Raw genomic sequence first — 22,287 nt, forward strand, 5'->3', positions numbered from 1 at the left:
TGTTGTTTTTTTTGGAGCTTACAAGTAGCTTCAATGTATTGCGAGTGAGGGAAGCTGGTGCGTTTGGTTGAATTTTGATATTTAGAATGATACCATCCTGTTTGTGTAATGGAAATTTAATATTTGATGATGCAGTTATAATCAATTTATGTCAATCAAGACCTATCCAATAGTTCTTTCAGCGAGTCATGAAAAGAACAAGAACATGTACTACTATTAAAATTAAGCTCTACCAGTCTCCAGAGAGCTTTAATAAAATGTCACTTTTGGTAAAACTCCTGTACCAAATCCAGAAGTTATTTTAATGACAGTATGAAGACCTTGTGTAGTATAACACTGTGTATGTGGCAGACTAAGGTATTATATCTTATACTTGTAAGGCAGCACTTGGCAACCTATTTCAGTGGCAGTCTGGAATCACCTAGCTTGCATTTGAGGTGGGCTAGCAGTGGCTACATGTAGAAGGTGCATGGGGGTACATGTGCACCTCCTGAGAGTGCTGGTTCACCCTCTGACAGCCAGCATTCCTCACTAAAGGCGATGGGTGGGGGGGCAGGCAGAAGCGGTGTAGCCCCTCCTGAGAGCACTGGCCACGGAGTGGGGGATCCAGGAGAAGTGCCCCTGGTCCTTCTGGGAACACTGCTGGCACTTCTGGGTTGGCATGTGCGACTGGTGCCAGGGACCCCCCATGGTTGGTGTGATTGGCCACGGGGTACCCCCGGTCACTGACTGGCCACTGGGGGGAAGTGCCCCCCTCCTGCCTCGGGAGGCACCAGTCGCCATGTGGGCCAGCATTAGGACCTGGCCACCATTGCTGCCAGTTCCATCACTGCCCAGTAGGCAAAGACTCCCAGTTCTGAAACTCCTGCTGTCAAACACTGCTGAAGCCCCCTGGCTGTGTGGTCTGGATCCAGTGCCAGTAAGTTTCTGATCCATGTTCCAAGACAGGATGAGCAATTATTTAGCTGGTAGACCATTTAATGAGTTTTGGTGAGCTGCTGAAGGCCCCACACACAAAATCTCTCAGAAGATATCATTTTAGAAAATTATAGACCACACAAATTTTTAACGAATTAAAAAAACACATATATACTAAAAATCAAACATCTACTATAACATTTTTTAATTTTATTTCAAATAATAATTTTTGTCTTGATTTATGTTTTTTGAGTAGCATATATAGAGGCTATTGCATAATAGCTCAAAATAAAGTCTTACTCTTTTACAGTGTGTGTGGTGGGTGTGTGGAGGAGGCTGGTGTGTGAAGGGGTGGGTGCCTGCATGTATGTGTGGGTGCTGCCTGCATGCTATATTGTGGGAGCCAGCTGGGGGTAGGGGGAAAGGGGGGAGAAGGTGGTGTGTGCAGATGAGCTTGCCTGGGCAGTGCAGGAGTAGGTGTGGCTGCCCCCATGACACTGCATAGGGTCTAGCCCTACCTGCTCCTGCCCAGGGCAGCCTGAGCTGTGTTCCCACCCGCACCCTCCCTGCACCTGCCAAGAGCACCACCCTAGGCCCAGTCCTGGCCAGTATTCACAGCTTCCCAGAAGAGGTGTTCTCACAGCTTCTGCAGCTACCTAGGTACTGCTCAGGTCCTCACCCCACCTCCTACCCCTGCTGCACCACTCTGGGTAGCAAGTAGCATGGGGACGTGCTGGACACCACAAGCCCAGCTAGGCAGGGAGAAGCTGCAGGCAGGCAGCCCCTGCCCCAGCATGCAGGGCTGCACTTTCTATCCACCCAGCCACCTGCAGGCAGCTGTTTATAATGCTGGGTGGGTGGAATGGGTGAAAGGCAGCTGGGAGCTGGAGCAGGTACGGGGGGGAACATGGTGCAGTCTGCCCAAGGTGGAAGCAGGTGGGGCTTGGAGCCATGCAGAGCACTGCAGGGGCAGCCACAGCTCTTTTGCCACCTCACTAAGAACCAGATATCAGGAGTATGTTTAAAGTAGGCAGAGGAAGTAGGTAGGGTTGTTGCATATTCCTGAAATCTGCAACTTGCAGAAGCAATATAGAGCCTTAGAATGTAGCCAGCTGCTGCTGTGCTGAGCAAGGGCTGCTCAACCCTTTGTGTTCAACCAGGGAAAGAATCAAAGAACGTCTCTAGCAGCCCTCAACTTCTTTTCAACAACCATAAATAAGATATGGCAGAGACACCAGACCCTTCTATGTTACTCTGCCATAGCCAGAAAACTCTCTTAGAAATTCAAGACATGGTATTGTCTCATATAGAAGATGAATAAAATGATTGTGTGTGTGTATACATTAAAAAAAGACACAAACTGAGGACTTATAGCTATCAAGCACCCCTCTCAAATCTTAGACGTCCTGAAACTTTTATTTTTCCAATTGTAAATAATATACTCCCAGGGCTCCACCCTGCTCGCGTTGTACTGCATCGCTGCATTTGCACTCTGCAAATACCTTGAAATGTCATCTGTCTGATGCCTGACAGTACCTATCAAACTACTAAGAATTCTGTCCCTGCCCTCCAGAGAATGTACAGCACTTGAAAAATGCTGGTATTTTTTTAGCCATGAAAATGGGTGGTCCATTTCTGGTAGGAAATAAACTTGTTATCCCAACAAAAGTGAATTGCTTTTTCATAAACACTTTGATTCATTTGAGATAAAAACATCCAGAAATGCATGTTGTAACTGATGTGCCTCAAAAACATTACAGGTATTTTGTATCTTCTTCATCTATATGGTGTCTGAACCATCCTGCTGTCACCATGATTAGCTATGAAGTTCATGTATAGAGAAAACAGTGGCTCTATACCTCTTACAGGTTGTTGCTTAACTGCCAGTCTTTCTACTTTTCTCCTTTTATGGGCTTTAATGTGTGGTGAATCCATGTGCTTTCAGTGTAGATAGTCCACAGGTTTATTCCTGTCTTAATTTTCTTCAGCTCCTAATAGCCTTCTTCTTGCTAAGGCTCTGTTGTGCAGTAAAAACATACTAAGCACAGAACTCTTCAAACAGGGCTTGCACAGGTGGTTCTGAATTCTGGAGACCCAACATGCGAAACAGGAATCAGATGAAAAATATTTGAGATCCTATCATCCGAAAAAGGCAAGACACAGTTTTAACAGGGTTAAAAAGTTACCTGTGATATATCACATGAACCCTAATGAATGTTGCTACCCATGTTCTACCTATGAACCCTAATGAATGTTACTAGGGAATACATGTGATAGTAGTAGTCTAGAGTATATTTTAAGCATTTTTTTTTCAAAATCTGTTTAATATTTAATGTGTTGAGTTAAGAGGAGGGAAGAAATGACAGTTTGGCATGAGATGAGGTGACTCTTCATTGAATGCATGATTTAGCTTGAGTAAAAGCTGCTGAATGAAAACTAGGACATGCAATAATGTGGCCAGGGGAAACAATAGAAATATTTGCCTTCAGGGGCCAATTCTTCCATTTTTCCTTTATTTGTTTGTTCCTTCCTCTCTTTTCATGTTCACTACCAATTAATTTGTTTGCAGACTGGTATGTTCCCAGGCAAAAGTTATCTAAAACATGCATGCTGTTCTTCCAGAAGTGCAGGTTGCAGGTTACTGTAACAAATAAAGTTATCAAAGTTATTGGAATAACTTCTGTAGGTAGAGTAAAAGTAGGGTTGCACTCCACATAGGCCTAATCAAATTCAAATATGAATAATCCACATGAAATATTTAAATCCAGTTGCCTGAAAAGTTTAGGTATCAATTGAACACCTAGGTTCAAGATCACAGTTTTGAATATAGATGTCAAATATAACTTCATTGGAAAATTATAACTTCATTGGAAAAAGTTAAAAACAACTTGCAGGGCTGTGAAGACATAGGAGTTTCATTACCAGGAGCAGCTAACAGAGAGCAGAATTTCAGAAGACAGGTTATCTTTGATTGGTGGAATATAGTTTCATAGTTTCCAGGGTCAGAAGGAACCTGAGCAGATCATCAAGTCCGACCCCCTGCCATGGCAGGAAAAAGTACTGGGGTCAAACGACCCCAGTAAGGTGCTCATCTAGCCTCCTCTTAAAGATCCCCAAGGTAGGAGCCAGCACCACTTCCCTTGGAAGTTGGTTCCAGATCCTAGCTGCCCTGACCGTGACGTAGCACCTCCTGATGTCTAATCTGAATTTACCCTCTGCCAGCTTGTGACTGTTATTTCTAGTCACTCCTGGCAGTGCTTGGGGGAACAGGGACTCCCCCAGTGCCTGCTAGTCCCCTCTGACTAGTTTGTAACAGGCCACTAGATCCCCCCTCAGCTTTCTCTTGTGGAGGCTGAACAGGTTCAGGTCCCTTAGCTTCTCCTCATAGGGCCTGCCCTGCTGCCCCCTGATCATGCAGGTGGCCCTCCTCTGGACCCTCTCCATGTTGTCCACATCCCTCTTGAAGTGCGGCGCCCAGAACTGGACGCAGTACTCCACCTGTGGCCTGACCACTGTAGCATAGAGGGGGAAGATCAATTCATTGGACCTGTTCGAGATGCATCTGTGGATGCATGACAAGGTATGGTTGGCCTTCCTGACTGTGTCCCCACACTGTCGGCCCATGCTCATTTTGGCATCAAGAATGATTCCAAGATCCTTTTCTGCCTCTGTGCTGACAAGAAGGGAGTTCCCCAGCCTGTAGGTATGCTGCTGGTTCTTCCTCCCCGGGTGCATCACCTTGCACTTGTCAGTTTTGAAACCCATCCTGATCTCATCTGCCCACCCCTGTAACCTGTCCAGGTCTGACTGCAGCCTATTCCTCCCTTCTAGCATGCCCTTTCCCCCACATCTTAGTGTCATCTGCGAATTTGAACAGGGTGCTTTTTACCCCCTCGTCCAAGTTGCTGATGAAGATGTTGAACAGTGCAGGCCCAAGGACTGAGCCCTGGGGGACTCCACTGCCCACATCCCTGCAGTTTGAAAATGACCGATCCACCACTGTTCTCTGGGTGCAGTCCTCCAGCCAGTTAGCGACCCATTTGACTGTGTAGGTGTCAACGCCACAGTACCCTAGTATTTTTAATGAGAACGGGGTGAGAGAGAGTGTCGAAGGCCTTCCTAAAGTCCAGGAAGACTATGTCCACTGCTACCCCTGCATCTAAGGATTTGGTGACCTGGTTGTTGAAGGCCACCAGGTTGGTCTGACAGGACCTGCCTCTAATGAACCCGTGTTGGTTGCCCCTAAACATAATCTCCCCTGCTGGCCCCTCATGGACATGTGCCCAGATATTCTCTCAAAAAGCTTACCCAGGTTCGGGGTAAGACTAACTGGTCTATAGTTTCATGGGTCCTCCGTCCTCCCTTTTTTGAAAATGGGAACCACATTGGCCCTTTCATATCAAGACAATTCAAAAGAAGAGACGGTTATTAACACCTGTGGAATGAAGAGTTTAGGAGGGATAAAATAGATTATGATGAGCCACAAAGTCAATTGACTCACTCAGTCAGCACTGCTTGACTAGAAATACTGCTGCCACTCCCAGAAAGTTGGTTTTCAACTTTGGAAACAGGAATCAAAGTGGGGCACAAGTGCACCAGTGCATTCTACCCTCTGCCTCCCTTGGTTCAATCCCTGCTAGCCACTGTGGTTAAGCGCAGAGAGTTAAAAAGCCTGAGCCTGAATTGATTCATCTTTTGCCAGTTAGTTTAAGTTGCAAAGAGTGAACCAATAATCAAATGAACAGACATTTATTTTTGATTCAGGAAATGTAGCCACATGCCTCCAGTGGCTCAAGAAAGAACCCAAGGGGTGCTAGAGCATGACTCTCCAGCTTGTATCCAGCATGGGATATGTGTTCATTTCCTCTTTTTGCTTCCCCTGAGTTCTCTGGGATTTGCAGTCCAGAATCATGGCAGCAGGATTCTGCAGGGTTCCTTATCACTCTCTGTCCTGCTTCCAGGTACCTCTGGAATTTGTAGTCCACAGTCACAGCCATCACTAAGTAAGCAAGTGAGGGCTCTGTACTCGGGGAAAGGGAAGTTTAATCCCCCTCCCTGGCCTCAGATCCCAGCTGGGGTTTGCCGGGGGTGGGGTGGAGGGTCAGTGACCAAGCCAGTTAGGCCAGTGAGCCAGCCCTCACTGCTCCACCTAGGGAGCAGAGGAGCAGGGCCAGCCCTGTTCTCTGGGGCAGACAGCCCAGCCCAGGGCTGCAAATTGCTGGGATCCTGGGGGATTTTGATTTAACTTGAACCAGGAAGGGTTCTGGACAAATGTTTCATAAACAAGTCTGGTCTAATCAGTTAAGTCTGTTCAATCAGGTTTATCTTAAGCCAGTTTCAGCCTTTTTTAAACTGGCTTATGTGCACTGAACTTATGTTCTGTTACAGGTTTAAACTAGTTTATGATCACTTAAAACAGTTTGTATAACTTCTGTCCCTAGCCTGTATGGCTAAGAACTATATATGGCATGGTGTTGGTCCTGGCTGACCCAAAATGGCCTGGCTACAGATAGGCCAAAGCAGAAAGAAAGACACATTGCATGGAACCATTATGGCATGGTGGTTCTAAAAGCCCTAAGATGCAATGCTAACTACAATGTCTAGAATTCCTTCCTGGGAGCTTCTGCTCCAGGGAGCTTTTCCTCTGCAGATTTTGCCTCAATTCAATATTTGCAGGTTTAGTCTAAGCTGCATGGCTTGAATCAATAAGTAAGTGAACAGACATTCACTTTTGATTCCAGAAATGCACTCACATGTCTGCAGTGGCCCAGGCCAGAAGCTGGGGGGGTGCTAGAGCATGCCTCCCAGCTCAGCTGAAGCAGACAGCTTGGGCCAAGAATAGTCAGCCCACCCTGTGGGGGAGTGGGGGCTTGTGGTGGAGGTGCAAAGCATTGTGGGATGCTGAGGGATTGTGAGTTTAATCTGGAGGGGATCTGCGACAGAAGTTCAATAAACCAATTTAAGCTAAATAAGTTAAGTCTGATTCTGTATCCATCCAGATTTATCTTAAATCAGTTTTGGCCATTTTAAAAGTGGTTTAAGTGCACCGAAGTTCTGTTGTGTTACATTTTTTAAACTGGTTTCCAATCACTTTTACCAGTTGAGGTGCAATGTCTTAATTGAATTAAGGTGAATCCTTAGCGTAATAGATACCTGACAAACCAGACTTTGAATGTCGTCCAAGCAGTTCCAGGGATCAGAGTTCTGCTGTATACTGCTTTTGCCTTTTGGATTCCCATTTCTTCAGTTACAAGTTATCATTGCACTTCACTAGACACATGTTAACAGATATCACCAGCAGAAACCTTTAAAACGTTTTAATGAAGTATGTCTGTAACAGCTCCAATCCATTGTTTTAAGGAAATCAAATGAATAGGAAATTAAATAATCATAACGGTTGTTTATTATTTTAATGAGAGCAAAATGCAAACCCGTCTGCGGAAGAAAGACCAAAAGCAATGTGTGTTTGCATCCTCATGTCCAAACATCTGAGAGATGTTTCCTTTCACTGTGCTCTGTTACAAATGCATGAAAGAAAGCATTGCAACATGAAAAACAGAGAACACAAGGAAGCAATTCTTTCCTGCTGTTTCCACTTAGATTTTTAATACCTTTATTGGAGTCCAAATGTCTGGTATAACTTGAGATCAATCAGAAATTCACTCGGGCATTTTACTGGGTACTTTTGGTCAATCTGTTGTTTACTGTTGCATTTTGTTGATTTGCAAACTGATAAATCAGCAACATTTTAAACAACAGCAGTCATTCAGTGTTTCTCTTCTCAGACTAAGAGAGCCAGGTCATTGCTCCACTGTATTTATTTAGGGAAGAAAATTCTTTCCTGTATAAGTGCAGCAGTCACAGTGTTTAGGTGAACTTCTAACAAGATTTGTTCGTGTGTCTCTCTCAAGTCAATATTTCAAGAAAAAAAAAGAGTCGGCAAATTGTCTTTGTCCTGTAGCATTCGAAATTCCCTGAGGAAGAAAAGTTTTGAACTGTTCACATTGTATGACAGGGCTTGCCAGTTCAGGTCAGTCTCCCATTACGGGCATGGGAACTGCAGTTCATTATTCAGCTCTGGATTAATTACACAGCAGGCTGAGCTTCCACTTGTTTGAGTTATGTGGCAGCACAAACCAATGTCCTTATTACAAGCCATCATTGTCAGCCAGGTTATAGAGATGTTCATTGAGAGAACCTGATCCTCGTTGCTTTTTCAGTCAATTTAAGATGAATGCTGAAAGAGAGCAGATATTTGTTTTAGGGTTGGTGACAAAGGCAGTCAGACTGCTGAGGGATTTTTGATTCTTAAACTCTAGCGGAGGTGATTAGGTGGAGCTGGTTTTCCTGGAATTGTAGGGCAGATTTTCCTGTTGTGTTTCAGCATTGACTGTCTCACAGTTACAGACACAGTCACAGTACTGCTTTGGGATTACTAGGATTGTGGTAGCTGCTACCATCTGGCTTCTTTGCCTTCACTGGTTTTTTGAGTGGGTCAGCGTGGTCTTTTTTTTTCTCTACAGCAATGTTTCAGCCAAAAGAACTAGGGCGAAATCCATCGGTGGGTATGCGCATTATATGTTCTTAAGAGTTGAAACAGATGCTTGCCTGTAAATGTAAACTTGCTACAGAATATTTTTGAAAATATTTTCTAATGTGTTTAACAAGTTGGTAATACAGCATTCTGGGTTTCTGGCACTATTCAAATGAATTATCATCTGTATACTGAAAGCTTTGCAGAAATGGAAATGTTCCTCAGTAATAAGCTGAGTTTTTCTTCTGCTTTTTTTTAAAATTGTGATGTGTTGCCTTATCAATTGATGTTAAGACAGTAAAGTGGTGTTTTCAAACATTTTAGACTCAAGATACCCCTCTGAAAATACCAGTTCTTAATTTTCATTTGTTTTTTCACTATGGAAAAAGAGCAATTTTTTTGTCGGAAAGAACTCAAAGACCACAACAGGTCATAACATTTTTAACACTATGTATTCCTTTTTGAAATCTTTGGGTTTCTCTCATGAATCACGTTAACACACCAAACAGTGCTAACTGAGAGGATCCCAAGGCACCTCAGTGTGCCATGGTACCCTGCTTGAGAATGACTGCATTAAGGAAACTTGAAAGGGACATTAGACATCTTTATTCTGTTAAATGCAGCTGGAATTTTACAGTACTATGTTAAAAGTAGCAAATGAAGGATGAGGTAGCACATTTTTCTTCAGTTCTGTCATTTAAACATGTAATTCCCTAAAGCCCTATACAGTACTTGTGTGAATGTTTTGAAATCACATTTGTTCATTTGTGAATAATTAATTTGCACCATCTTAAACCATGGTGTATTTTAGAATAGTGCCTCAGAGATTGATTTTTATGAAGGAAGTACATTTTAGCACCAATATGCTCAAGGTAGAATAAAAGGTCTTGATTGTACTATTCACTTTTTTATGAGTTGAGTTTACATAAAGCTCACCAATTGTCCTATATAGTGAAACCAGATGAATGCTTGGTCCTCAAGTATAAGAATTTATCGTCTGAGTTTGCTAACATGCCATTTCAAAACTTGATAATTATCTGACAAGTTTTTAAAGTACCATAGGTATTTATGAATCTAACGGACAAATGACTTTAGGGCAGGAGATTGTACAGATGCATCCAAATAATTCCCTTTATCACATTACTCATTTTTACTCATTTATTGCTACAGCTCACTCTCCTGGGATACTTGTCAGGAAACTTGTCCTAGGTCTAGAATTTGAGATACTTTAAAGGAGGTTTCCTTTTGAAAATTAACAGCCTTTTAGAAAGGTGTAACTTACCTATTAACATTTTTCATGCTACCCTCAAATATAGTCAGAGATTGTTGTGGTGAATGCTAATGTGTATGGATCCCACTATTCTGTGTAGAGATGATTCTTCTTTTTTTTTTTGGTGTGATGTAGGGCAGTGGTGCTCAAATTTTGGCCCCATGGGTCAGATGAGTGACACAAGGCTGGTCCATGGGCTGGATCCCCCATGAAATCACTGCCTGGATTGTCCCCCACCTTCCCCTTCATCCTGCTTTGAACTACCTGGATCAGGCCCCATATACCTATATCCCATCTCATGCCACCCAGCTTGGGCCCTGCATACCTGGAGTCACCCAGATCAGGCCTTGTGCCACTCAGCTTAGGCCTTGCACTGCTTGCCCCACTAATCAGTCAGAGGGCTCTCCGTGGGTCCAAAAATTAGCAGCAGGGGAGTACCAATTAATGCCATCCCCCTGCCGCCAAATGTTTGGGCCCATGAGGAGCCATGCAGGCCAGAGGACATGACTCTGAGGGCTGGATCTGGCCCACAGGCTGGGGGTTAAGCATACCTGCTGTAGGGTGTAGAATAAAACAGCTTCTTTTTTTACATCTGTAACTAACCCAGCCAGTAACATTCAATGGATAAAAAATGATCCTATTGTTACAGCCTCATCTTGAGAGTTGAGGAACACAAATATTTCTCATTGATTTTATATGGGCATTTAGCAGGATCTCTCAGGTCTGTAAGGATCACAACCTTGATGAGTTTACATCAGAGAAGAAATAGTGACTAACTTCTGTACTGTCTCAGCTTTGACTTGAAAGAGTGAAGAATAAAGCAGCAATCCTTGTGATGAAGACAGTGTCTAATAAGATCTGAAAATTGTGTGTTCAGTAAAATTCAGTTCAGATGCTGTACTCAGATTTCTGTCTTTTTTTCTTTTTTTTCCTTGGAACCTCCCAGCTAGATTGGGCTGTGCTATGATGCTATAACTTTTTCCATTATTCCATAGTGAATAATGTTAGAAACTACTCTGTTTCTGTTCTGGTGTTTGATAACTGTATCCTTCTTAATCTCCTGTATTTTTTCTTCCTTATATGAACCAACAAAATTTGACACTTTGTCATCTAAGTTGTCAATTGATACTTCAGTTTCATTTGCTGTTCATCAGGGATGGTCATAATAGACCCTTCAGGCAAGATTGTGTGGGAAAAGTTAATTAAATGATTTGTCTTTCTGTACCCACAAGTGCAGAAAAAAAGATGCATGGAGTTGCCAACATGTGATCAGGATAGAGGGACAGTATCCGTAACAGGGTGCCCGCAAGATTGAAATAATGTGGGTGTTCCCTTAAATTAAGCCTTGCAAGGATGTTCTGATTTTCTGCAGGGCCTTTTACAGCCTGTTCCAAAACAAAATCCCCAGACAAAGTAAAGTAGAAACTTTACGGGTAAAGTCCATCCTTTCCCTTGGATTCAATTTTCATTTAGTGTAAAGTTATAGGATTGAATATTACATCTCATCCTACCTAAGGTGTGTTGCAGAGCAGAACAGACCACATAATGAATGGTGACAAATTACAGTTCTTTTCACCACTTTTCCTTTGGTTTGAAGGAGGAAGCAATTAGTGACTGGCCACTACCAGTAGGCAATTACTTTCCTCTTCATGTAGGCTAAGCTGTGTTGGCTGATATAATGAAGAAACTGGGTGAGGACCTTGCCGGCACAGTGCTCTTCTCTGCTCACCATGGGATATTGGGTTAGTGCACGAGCCAGTGCATATGACAAGGCAACGTCTGTGCTAGCTGATATACTGAGTGGGAGAAGAAGTGAGCCTTTGTAACAGGCTGTCCCTCCAGCATGAATGGTAGTGCTATTGGTAAGAGTCATGGTGAAGGAGTGAGAAAAGAGAAGGATTTCACTCCTGTGGGTTCACTGGCACAGTGTTTAAAAGACAAATCACAGTCTTGTCTAGGGAAATTCATAATTAGATACCAAAGTTCAGTTTTCTTCCTTAATCCTAGAGTCAGTCGTATTTAAACATTGTTCAGACAATACTGCCCTAGTTCATACTTCTCTTGTATTCATAAGGCATGAGGAGCCTATCTTAATTTGCAGGTCAGCACCTAGAAAACAAGACTCTGGCCTGTGAGTAAACAGAATATGATACCAGGCCAGAACTGAACAGAAATAATAAGATGGTTCTCAAGCAATAATGAGAAGGTATCTACGTCAGGACTCATTCCTAAATCAAATACACTTCTTGGTTTCCTCAGAATGTAAAATTTCAAGCTTTTTGTAAATACTCTAATTTCTTTCTCCAAATCAGGAAGACTGGAGATAGTTGGTTTCTAATTGCCTAAGTTACTGCACTGATTCAGTAATGATACACAACTTGGCTAAGTGCAGACAGTCAAAAAGCCTGAGGCTGAATCAAATAAGTCTTTACAGGTTAATTTAATATGTACAGATTAAATTGAAACAGAAGTGAACAGACATTTACCTGTGACTCAGGAAATGCAGCCACATGCCTGCAGTGGCTCAGGCCAGAAGCTGGGGGGCACTAGAGCATGGGTCCCTGGCTGTGTGTTCACTTCCTCTTCTTGCTGCCCCGAGGTCTCTGGGATTTGCAGTCCAGAATCACAAAAGCAGGACTGTGGAAGGGTGTTCATGACGTGTTCTTCCTGCTTCCAGGTGCCTCAGGGATTTATAGTCCACGGTTGCAGCCAGCAGTAAGTTTGCACAGGGAAGGAGCATTTAAACCCCCTCCCTGGTCCCAGACCCCAGCTGGGGATTTTCTGGTGGGGGGCAGCCTGCTCCTCTTCCCACCCCAACTCTGTAGATGAGGCTGCATCTCCAGCTGGGCTGGCCCATCTCCACTCCCTTGTCAGCCAGCCCTTACTGCTCCAGCTAGGGAGCAGAGGGGCAGGGCCAGTCCTGCTCTGTGGAGCAGACAGCAGAGCCCAGCCCAGGGCCACAAACCTTGCTGTTGGACTGTGACTTAACTTGAACCAGGAAGGGGTCTGGGACAGGCATTTCATAAACCAGTTTGACCCCAATCAGTTAAGTCTAATACTACATTCAACCAGGTTTATCTTAAACCAGTTTCAGCCATTTTGAAACTGGTTTATGTGCACTGAGCTTCTGTTCTGTTACAGGTTTAGACCCATTTTTGATAACTTAAACCAGTTTATGTGTAACTTTTGTCCCTAGCCCTACTGTTTAAATGGCAACTTTGGGAACTTAGATGATCATGTAGGTGACCAAATCTAGTAATATAGATGTCTAGAAAAGAATAGAATTCCACTCTTTGATCTAATGGTGAGAGCAAGGGATTCACCCTTCTTTCTGCCAGCGCCTTACCAGCGTCTGTCCATGATCCTAGAGCCTGAGCCATGCTAGGGAGATAGGATAAATTGTATAGAACAGTGGTGCTCACAGTTTTGGCTCCATAGATGAGATGAATGATGTGGCATCAATCTGTGGGCTGCCCCACCCTGCTGCTAGGATTGGGTACTTGGGGCTCCACACAGCACCCAACAAACTGAATTCAGGCTCTGGGGATTCCACGCTGCCCCTACCCAGCCCTTGTGCACCAGGATTGACCCCTACACTGCCATGATCTAGTACACAAGGCCATGGTCTGCAGGGTTCCCTGCAAAATCCATGGAGAGCCCCATGTGCCAGTTGACACAGTGCTGGTGGCTAGCCATGGTTCACGGGCCTGGTTAGAGCACCCCTAGTATAAAATACTCCCCTGAAATCATTGTGTCTCTGGGCGGCAATGCCTCCAGGTGTGGTAAAAGGAATGTGCTTAGTGGTAGTCCCATAACATTACAGGTAACAGCTGCATTCCTCTCAGACCTGAGACATTTGTGTATAGTGTTACAGAACAGACATTCTCTTTTTGTTTTTCCAGGATACAAGCAGTCAAATTTGGCTAAAGCATGCAGAAACAGTAGAGCTTTCTGAGCCCTCTTTCTATACCTGACAATGATGCACTAGCAATAGAGCAGCTATAATTTGTTCTCTGTTCTCTCCATAAGTAAAAATAGGTATCTCCCTCGCTGAGACTGAGAGGCTCTACTGATTAAATTCTCTCTTATGCTAGTGCAGCTTTCTTGACTTGGTGAGAAAGTGGTCCATTAATGTATGTGAAACTACTGAGACCCTTGAATGGAGGGGGCTGTATTAGGATAGAATGCATTTTGTTACTGTTTCTTTTAAATCATTTACAGTGATTTGCAGTTATAAAAAAAAAATAACCACCTTCTAATTGCCTTACTGCAATTTTTAAAAATACACTTATTAATTTTAACTCATATGATTCACTATGTGTGTAACAGACATGGAAGTAGGATAGGATAAAATGTTAAATATTAAACTCTTAAAATTTAAGTAGCAGATTCTCTCTTGTAGTATTTTTAAATGTCCAGGATTTAACACTAAGAATATATTTCTGGTCAGTTAGAATCAAGAATACCCCAAACTGGGCCTTTTCAACTATAAGCTGTGAGGAAAAAAGGTAGCAAGGTAGTGAAGATTGACAGTGTGTTCCTGATGGATAGGATGGTGATAAGTTTATAAAAAAAAAAAAAAAAGAGCTTTATTTAGCCCCAAATGAACCTGTTTAAATTCTCAGAGACCTGTGAGATGGACAAGGTCATAACTTTATAGCAGTTGCAGCTCCTGCAACACCCCTTGCTGCTGTTAAAGTACATCTGTGTGTGATATTTGAAAAACACTTGTGGTTCTTTCTGACTCCATATAACCTATATTCCTGCTGTCTGTGCAGAGTTTAGGGTGGTTCTGAATACAAACAAGATTTTCTGGTCCATATAGACTGTGAGACCAAGAAGTTCATAGCACAGCTTGGTGAAAGGAGGGTTTGAACATTGCTTTATGCCATCTTTGTGCTGCCCTTGATCTTGATCCGGCTGCCCCTTCTACATTAAAGATGTGGCCTGGTAGTTGTAACTAGCACTTGTTGCCATTGGTTCAAAGAAGCGGGTACAGTTAATGGTAAATGCTGAAGCTGGCAACATCTGGAAAAGAATTTGGAAATGAGACAGTCTAGATCTTTTGTATATGCAACATATGTATATTTAACAAAGAGCTATGAAAAAGGCCACAGTTGAGCCCAAGAGATACTACTCATTATCAGCCAAAAACATTGCAAGGAGTCTTTGGGGTTTCATGGTCAGTAGCATGAAATGAAATAGCTTCTGCATTTGATTGCTGGATTAGGGTGCCTGGGGTTGTGGAAACTACAAGGAGAGGGATACTGGCAGATTAGCCACCATATCATTCCTTTACTCTTGAAAATTCCTTTTACAGAGAGGTAATCATCCTCAAGCTGTCACTGCCAGCTTTAGAATCACTATTGGGTGGCAATGTAAAACATAGCAGTTGCTGTATAGCCCAGGACCCATAGATATTTAGACTGTTGTGCTGGAATTTTGCAAAACCAAAGTGTCCTCAGTCCTTAGCTTATTTAGTGCCTCATGGCTGAACAGGCTATCATTCTAGCCCTTTTTTGCTACTAGAGCAGTGTAAAGAAGCCAAGACAGACCCCAGTGCATCCTGCCTATGTTAACTCCTCTCCTATTCCTTCTATTGCAAAGTAAATCCCTTAACTAACAAAACTGGAGACTTTTTAAAAAGAGAAACAACATATGGGGTAGACAGTGACTTGCCTTAAGAGTGTGGGCTTCACAGACAGACAGTTGCCTGTTCCATGGTTATTGTATTTCATTGGCTAGGGAAATATGTTACACATACGCTGGTTTAAGTGATCAGAAACTGGTGTAAACCTGTAACAAAACAAGTTCAGGGCATATAAACAAGTTTCAAAATGGCCGAGACTACTTTAAGGTAAACCTGGTTGGATGTAGTATCAGACATAACTGATTTGGGTCAAACTGGTTTATGAAATGCCTGTCCCAGACCCCTTCCTGGATTAAGTTAAATCAGAGTCTCGAAGCATCCCAACACGCTTTTCATCCAGGAGCTGGGCTGTCTGCTCCAGATAGCAGGGCTGGCTCCACCCTTCTTCTCCCTACCTGAAGCACTATCACTGCTCTGGCTGGCTGAGAAGGGGGTAGGGGACTGCAGGCACAGCAGCATCTGCCTGGCTTTCCCCTGCCCCTCCCCCCCCACTGCTCATTGCTCACTGCTCAAGCAGGGATCCCCCTTCTTCCATCCTCTCTCCCTCAGAGCATGTACCAGAGTAGCCTGGACCCTAGCCGACATCTGGTCATGGTCACACCTCCCTAGGCTAGCTAATGCTGAGAGGTGTCTGTGTGTGCGTTTCCAATTTCACTGGGACAAAGACAGATAGGATAGTGTCCACTTAGGGCTTTTTAAAGCTAATCTGCAGGTCAGCTGGTAGTGTCACTCCATTCCTTTCTTGTAAAAAGCTGTTTAAGAAGAGCTTGAACTAATGAGAGAGGTTTTTGTTTTCTTGATGGGCTAAAAAATCCTGTGTTATCAGCTCCCTCATGGCTCCCTTGCCTGTCAGTTTGCTACTGACAGTATGAAAAAGCAGGAGAAGGAGATTGAAAAGCTCAGTATCATCAACAGATTCATGCAGTCCACACAAGTAATCCTCCCTCCCTCCGCTCCAGTTTGCCTCAGAGTACTAGACAGGGGATCGGGTCTGGCAACACTCCCATCCCGAGCCAGGAAAAGCATTCTGAGAGCTTCTTTCCCCTCCTTCTCCAGGGACAACCCAGCTGGAGACTGTCTAGGCCAGGGTGGGGGTTTAAAACCCTCCCTAGTCAGAGCATCCTGCTGGTGCCTGTCTACTCCCACCCCTCAGCTCAGCATTATGGAGGGAAAGGGAGGGCTGCTCTAGTGCCCCCCGGCTTCTAGCCTGAGCCCCTACAGGCATGCACCTGCATTTCTTGATTCAAAAGTGAACATCTATCCACTTGCAAATTGGTTCACGCTCTGCAGGTTAGACCAATCTGCAAAGATTTAATCAATTCAGGCTCAGGCTTTTTGAATATTTGTCCCTAGCCATGATGGGAAATGAAGCTGTGTGAAGATCCCCAGTCCTGTGGAATGCTGATTCTTCTTAATCACTCTGAAGGCAGATGCAAGGACATCTTTTAGAACATTCTATATATATACCAGGCTTATTCTGTCTCTTTGTAATGCTCTTGGAGGCGTGGCTTGCAGCAGGCCATTATGATACACTACTGAATTGCCTGTCAAGAATAACAGTAGGGATGGAATGCCACCATTACGGTGGGGACAGAGGGGATGGAGCGAGGGGGTAGGGTGGAGCTGGATGCAGAGTGGGGGGTGGGGGATGATGGCGGTGATAGAGTGCTGCCATGACAGAGGGGATGGTAGGGACACAGTGAGATGGCAGAGTGCCACCATGACAGCAGGGATGGAGGGGACAGAGCAGGAGGGCAAGGCCAGTGCTGCTGCCCCCCCCACCCCCAGCCCTGCTCCTTGGACATGGTGGTGGCATGGGATGGTGGTGGTGCAGTGCTGGCTTCCTTATTCTTGACAGGAAATTCACTAGTGTGTGATAATAGCCATACATTTCACAGACTGGATGATATGGTTGTGGCTATGTTTAAGTACAAATGATGCAGCAGATGTACTTTTGCTGTATTTAACATCTCTTATGTTCCAATCTCCCCCCCTCCCATCTGCTGTAAACTGTTCCAAACGCTATGTAAATATTGTTAATGTAGTTGACGTGTAGATGGTACAGTTAATTATTCCTTTGGCAATGAAAATTTATAAATAACACAGAGTGCTCATGAAATATTATGACATATTTACTATTGCATGTCAGAAGCTTTTGAGTGGATATCAGTCTCTGAATATCTGTTAAGCCTTACTTGTGTGATGTAGGGACTTGGAGGAAGAATGTTCTCTGCATTAGATGAAGTTTTTTTTTATGGAAGGGTAACTTTTTTCCCTAATGTAATGAAGGCTTTGGTTCATCTGGCATTTTTCTTAACTTTGAAAAGCTGGTTATATGGATGATTATCGACCTTTTAAAAATAAGTCTGTGAATCTTGTTATTTTGCTGTTGGCATTTATTAATATCATGAGTTAAATATAGACCTCAAAGGTCTGAGCTATACAAGTTGAAAGTAGTTAATGGAATGGAGGCAAACTGTGGGCCATGAATTTGCTTAATAGCATTAGAATTATCTCTTGAATCTGTCATGTAATGGTCATAACTGTTGCCCAGAATTATTCAGTTTATATCCCAGAGCAGGTTGAAACCTGTAAAAAGAATCATGCTTTTCCTATTCTTCAGAGGTAGTACTAGAAATTCAAAATGTATTAATTTACACATTAGACACAGTTCATTTTTTCCTGGCCTCTTTCAATGCTCTTATCAGATTTTTTTATGACAAAAATGTAAATACTTCATTAGATTTTATAGTGCATTTATAGGAAAAGCTTGCTACCTTATAAAGCAGGAATTGACTATTATAATACTGGCACTTTAATTTTGCCTTTGATGGTTGTATATCCAGATTACAAACCTTCACATTCTCTTTTTGAGTATTTTCCTAACTTCATTACATTTATTATAAATACATTCCCAACTGTACATTTGTTATAAGAAATGACACTAATGAAAGTGGAATTATATTTTAAAAATATGAGACTCATATAAAGTGAAAGAGTGGGACTTTTTTTTTTGGCAAATATTTACACCTGTCAGTATCTGTACTAGCTAAGGGTGCAGTCTTCAAACATTTTTATTTGCATAACAACACATCTTCAAATTCATTCCCAATGAATGTAAACTTCATTTGTAAGTGTTTGCAGGAGGGGGCCTGAAATTCTCATTTTGGAATCTATATTCACTAGTACTTTTAAGGCAACATATTGTCAGCAAATGTTGCTGCAAAAAATGCCAAGAAAAACTATTTGGGATATATTTTAAACCTTACTCGGCAAAGCGTAGCACACTGAAAGCTTGTTAATGAGATGACATAAAAGAATTTCCAGCTTTCCAAGTTACCCCATTTTAAATGTGCTTTAATATGGATAAGAGAGACAGCTGGGTGCCACTCTCTGATTCAGGGCCCCTTGACAAAAGCACAATTTAGGAATGTAAGAGCATAACCCGGACTTGCATCATGGGTATAAGAAACCTTATGGCTATGGAGGATCAGGTTTGAAAAATATCCACCAGCACACTGTTACTCATTCCCATCTCACCCACATCCCACCTCCGAAATACTCTCTCCTTCACCACCTCCTCGCAGGTAGTAGGGGCCAGCAGGTTTAAGAATCAGTGGGTCTACCTCTGTATGTTTCAATTCAGAAACAAGGAATTCTCTAGCAACCTGCTGATACAGATAACCCTTAATAAACTGTAAATGATGACCCTTTATTTTTAAGTGTAGTTTACTTTTAAGCATTGTTTTACTGCAGTCTGTATCTTAAAACTAGCTAGATATTAGCATTATTTAATGTTGTCCAGAATGTATTAGGTTAAAATGGGTGGCATTCTGTGCCTTTAGTAACATTATTAGTCGTGTAGCTTGTCTTACAGGGAAAATAGTATATCTTAAAGTTTGACACTCAATGTGTTTTGGACATGAAAATAGGAAATACTGACACTCAAAGAGTTGGATGATTAGCTAGAAAGAAAAGTAGGAAGGTAGGTAGAAATATGAATCTAGTCCAGCTTCATAGACAGAAGATTTTTCAATTTTCTGGTTGTATTTAATTACAGGGCCATAGAAACTATGAGGAAAAATATTCAGTTCTACAGTATTATTGCTGGGCATCATCAGTCTTACCCCAGAAAGAGGTGGAGAGGTGGAGCTGCTTAAAAGGGTTAGCTGGGCAGAAGGTAGTGCAGGCTGACACCTTAGGCCATGTCCAGACGTGTGGTGTTCCCCAGGCTTGTGCTTGCAGCATGGGGTTGGGACGGAGGGTATGGGGAGGCCTGACCCTGGAAGATCCCAAAGTCAATAAAACCCATGCCAAAAAGCAGGGTGGCGCATGTGGTGGCAGCGCACTCTGTCCAAAAGGAGAACCTGGCTGGCTGGAGCCATGTTCCAGATGCCAGACAAGCTTCCTGCCACAGCTGCAGCTTGGGACACTGTTAGGACCCCAGGTAAGGCTTCTGGGGCCAGCACAGTTGCTGGGCCCAGCCTCCCCTGCCCCACCAGGGCTACCCTGCTGCATGCCAGAGTGCACATGGCACAGGCATTCCTTGGGGACAAGTAGCAGTGGCACATCTGCTACTTGTCCCCAGGGAAACAAATGTCCATGCTTGTCAACCTTAGTGACTAAGTGGTTCAGAAAGATACACATTTTTGTAAGTGACATCCTCCTTTATTACATACTAGGGGTTTGCAATGCTCTGATTGTCATCTGCATGGGGAAGGAAGGGAAAGGGGAAAGACACATGGACATTAGCACATTTGTAGCATACGTTATGTGCATTAGAAATTTACTGTCCCTACCAGGAGAATAGATGCATAATTCTGATCAGATCCAAGAAGAACATCTTAATTGCTTCTTAGAGAATATGCTTTTTATCAACTTCTTACTGAAATAAATGTTAAGATTTCAGTGGTTCAGGTTTTGTTGGATGTTGCTAATGAAGAAGTGTTTATAGGATTATTGACCAATAATCACCTTTGACCATTGACCACTCATCTTACACAGTTCCATGAATTAATAGACAGTTTTAGGGCACATTGTTTCTTAACTCCTGATTTTTCTTCTTAATTCCCCTGATCCATATGAATTAAATGAAATTATATGTAGAACCATTATGTAAGGGGGTTTTCTGAACAAATCTGTTTTTGTGTTCACTGTTTCTGTGATGTCTACCCACAAGGGTTAATTCTATTTTTAGAATTCAACATTTGTCATTTCAGTAATAATTTTGGTAACATTTATCATTTTCTGTCAATAATTTCATAATTTTCAAAAATGCCAAATTCCATTTTCTACGGTTCGTTATCCATTGCAGTTTCTCCAGCACTACTCATCCAGCAGTAATTTCCTGGATTACAGCTGTGCAAAGCCATAACTGTATCTGTGATATAAACCATTTAAATTTCTATTTATGTGCATTAATTGCCTTTTTAAATCACTTCTGAAGTCATCTGTCCTCTGATTTCAAGTGGTTGCAAGTTCTTCAAAAATTCCAGGAAAATGAAACTATATGTGAAAATACAAGAAAATTACTCTTTGGTTTAAGACAGTTTGTGGATGGATTAATGCCATGACTTGCATGGAATCATTTAAAATTCCAGCCTAACAGTAATAGCAGAACTGTAGTTGGTTAGATAGCACAATTTAGATTGTCTTTGGCATATTGCCTTAAAAACACAGGGGCTAAGGACAGACATTCAAAATGCCTGAGCCTGAATTGATTCAATCTTTGCAGGTTAGTCTAACCTAGCTAGGATAAATCAGTTTGTAACTGGACAGACATCCCAGACATGCAGGGACATGCCTGCAGTGGCTCAGGCTAGAAGCGGGGGGAGGGAGGATGGGACACCAGAGCAGTCCTCCCTTCCCTGCGATAGTACTGAGTGGAGGAGAGTATGGTCAGGCTCTGGCAGGATGCTCTGATTAGGGATGGGTTCCCCCACTTCTGACCAGCCCAGCAGGGAATTGCTAACAATGTTTATCACCCCTAAATCAGTGTTTATCTCCCCATTAAGAAAACAACTGGGGGACATTACCTGTTGATTTTGCCTTTGTCCCCTTTGTCACAGCACGGACTGTAGCCAGCATGTGGTCTGCTAGGTAATGCACAGATAGTGCTCAGCAAGGCAGAGGTGTGGGGGAATTCCTGCTTAGCAGGGAGGGGCGGGTGGGGAGCAGCCTGCAGTCTACTGGAACTCCAGCCAGAGAGCAGTCTACAGGAGCAGAGAGCCCTGGCCATCCCAGAGAGCATGCCAGGATGCTGGGGGGTCTGGTTTAACTTAAAGCAGCCAGGGGTCTGGGTCAGATATTGCATAAACTGTTTTGACCCAAATAATTTAAGTCTGATACTACAGTCAACCAGGTTTATCTCAAATTGGTTTCAGCCATTTTCAGACTGGTTTATGTGTACTGAATGTCTGTTTCCTTACTGGGTTAAACCAGTTTCTGATCACTTAAATCAGTTTATGTGTAATGTCTGTTCCTAGCCAGGGGGTCTTTGTCTCTCATGGAGTTCACAGTCAAATTTAGTTTTAGGTTAGCCAAAACTGAAGCAGATTCAGTATTTTCTGACTTTTCTTATTTCAAGTAACTGGCATTGGTAACAGGAAAAAAAAAAGATTAAGAAAAACTTATGATTTATGGTGTTCAATCAGCATGCTCAACTCTGTAGCTACAGAGGGGGCATAGGTTCTTGTCCAAAGGAGTATAGCATCTGAGGGTTATATTTTGACAGCCTTACTCATACTGAGTCCTCTTACTCCAAAAGTAAGACAAAGGGATTTGAATGCCCAGTTCCAAGAATGGAATTCAAAAACCAAAGTTAGATGTTTAAATTTCATATACAGTGAATGGAGAAGAGTGAAATGTGAAGAATGAGCTGCACCACACACATCTACATGGGACATGTTTACTGCA

At 42.9% G+C, this 22,287-nt stretch overlaps 1 protein-coding gene across 5 annotated transcripts in view; it reads left to right on the forward strand.

The window, feature by feature from the left end:
- The window catches only part of MID1 (midline 1), a 395,248-nt gene that overhangs the window by 216,671 nt on the left and 156,290 nt on the right, over nucleotides 1–22,287 (forward strand). Inside the window, exon 1 of one of the 5 annotated variants that reach the window (XM_090063912.1) lies at nucleotides 8,359–8,479. The exons of the other annotated variants lie outside the window; for them this stretch is intronic. The gene's annotated coding sequence lies outside the window, so the exon portion shown is untranslated. Of the gene's footprint in view, nucleotides 1–8,358; nucleotides 8,480–22,287 lie in introns of those variants that run through there. 5 annotated transcript variants of the gene reach the window in all.

Source organism: Crocodylus siamensis, chromosome 1 (genome assembly GCF_052110815.1).
Source record: "Crocodylus siamensis isolate JL-2025a chromosome 1, ASM5211081v1, whole genome shotgun sequence".
In the NCBI taxonomy this organism is placed as follows: domain Eukaryota; kingdom Metazoa; phylum Chordata; order Crocodylia; family Crocodylidae; genus Crocodylus; species Crocodylus siamensis.